We start from the raw sequence: 1,643 nt of genomic DNA, 5'->3' as shown, positions 1-1,643 counted from the left end.
TTCCTCATTACACGTCCTGCCCATGCCCATTTCGTTTTCTTGATTTCAACTAAGATGTCATTAACGCGCGTTTGTTCCCTCACCCAATCTGCTCTGTTCTTATCACTTAACATTACACCCATCATGCTTCTTTCAATAGCTCATTGCGTCGTCCTCAATTTAAGTAGAACCCTTTTCGTAAGCCTCCAGGTTTCTGGCCCGTACGTGAGTACTGGTAAGACACAGCTGTTATACACTTTTCTCTTGAGGGATAATGGCAACCTGCTGTTCATGATCTGAGAATGCCTGCCAAACGCGCGCCAGCCCATTCTTATTCTTCTGATTATTTCAGTCTCATGATCTGGATGCGCGGTAACTACCTGCCCTAAGTAGATGTATTCACTTATCACTTCAAGTTCGTCGCTGCTTATCGTAAACTGCTGTTCTCTTCCGAGACTGTTAAACATTACTTTAGTTTTCTGCAGATTAATTTTAGACCCACCCTTCTGCTTTGCCTCTTCAGGTCAGTGAGCATGAATTGCAAGTGGTCCCCTGAGTTACTAAGCAAGGCAATATCGTCTGCCAATCGCAAGTTACTAAGGTATTCTCCATTAACTCTTATCCCCAATTCTTCCCAATCCAGGTCTCTGAATACCTCCTGTAAACACGCTGTGAATAGCTAGTAATGACTAGTAATGACTATGAAATGACAAATATGTCTAACGACAACTTTTAATGACTACAATTGATCAGAAATGACTAAAATGCTTAGTAATGACCAGTAATGACAAATAATGACTGAAACATATTGTAATGACTACGAAATGACCAATATGTCTAACGACAACTTGTAACGACTACAATTCATTAGAAATGACTAAACATGCTTAGCAATCACCAGTAATGACTAATAATGAGTGAAATGACTTGTAATGACTACTAATGAATGTGATATGACCAACATCTCTAACGAAGGCTTGTAATGACCGCAATTGATTACAAATGACTAAAAGTGCTTAGTAGTGAGGAGTAATGACGAAAAAAAAGAAGAGAAAGAGAAGAGACAAAGAGAAAGAGGCGAATGATAAGAGCAGGAAGAGTAGGCTTTCGCCATTTACCTCTTAAGAGAGATCATAAGAGATCTGTAATTTTTATTATTATAATATTAGAATTAATTGATTATTCCTTGATCTATCCTACTCGAAGAAGCGCACATTATTTGCACGAGAAATCGAAATACCTAATCGAATACCTCACAAACATTCATTAGTTAAGTTTGATCTAATTACCTTAGGACACACATTGCAATTTATAAATTCTAGCCGGGGAGTTCGCAAGGCGGACGCCCTTTGAACGATGTCTCAGGAGGGCACCAGTTTCGAAATATTAATTCCCGGTCTTCGCGAACGAATAGATTGGCGGTCCAGTTACTTTGGTGCTTCGATGCATAAAATGATGTTTTGTTAAATAACTAAGTGAAACAACAGTGCATTTTTATCACAAGTTTGAGGGCGCATATGTCAAAAATGGTGTCATCGACACAATTCTTTTCAAGTGAATATGCCTAGCAGTCTCAATTTCTATAATTTGTAAATTGCAATATGTACTATAAGATAATTTGTTAAAAACTTAATTAGTGCATTTATATTCCTTAGTTGATTAGA

Source organism: Dermacentor albipictus, chromosome 1, assembly GCF_038994185.2.
Source record: "Dermacentor albipictus isolate Rhodes 1998 colony chromosome 1, USDA_Dalb.pri_finalv2, whole genome shotgun sequence".
Taxonomy (NCBI): domain Eukaryota; kingdom Metazoa; phylum Arthropoda; class Arachnida; order Ixodida; family Ixodidae; genus Dermacentor; species Dermacentor albipictus.
This window is presented reverse-complemented; position numbering follows the sequence as displayed.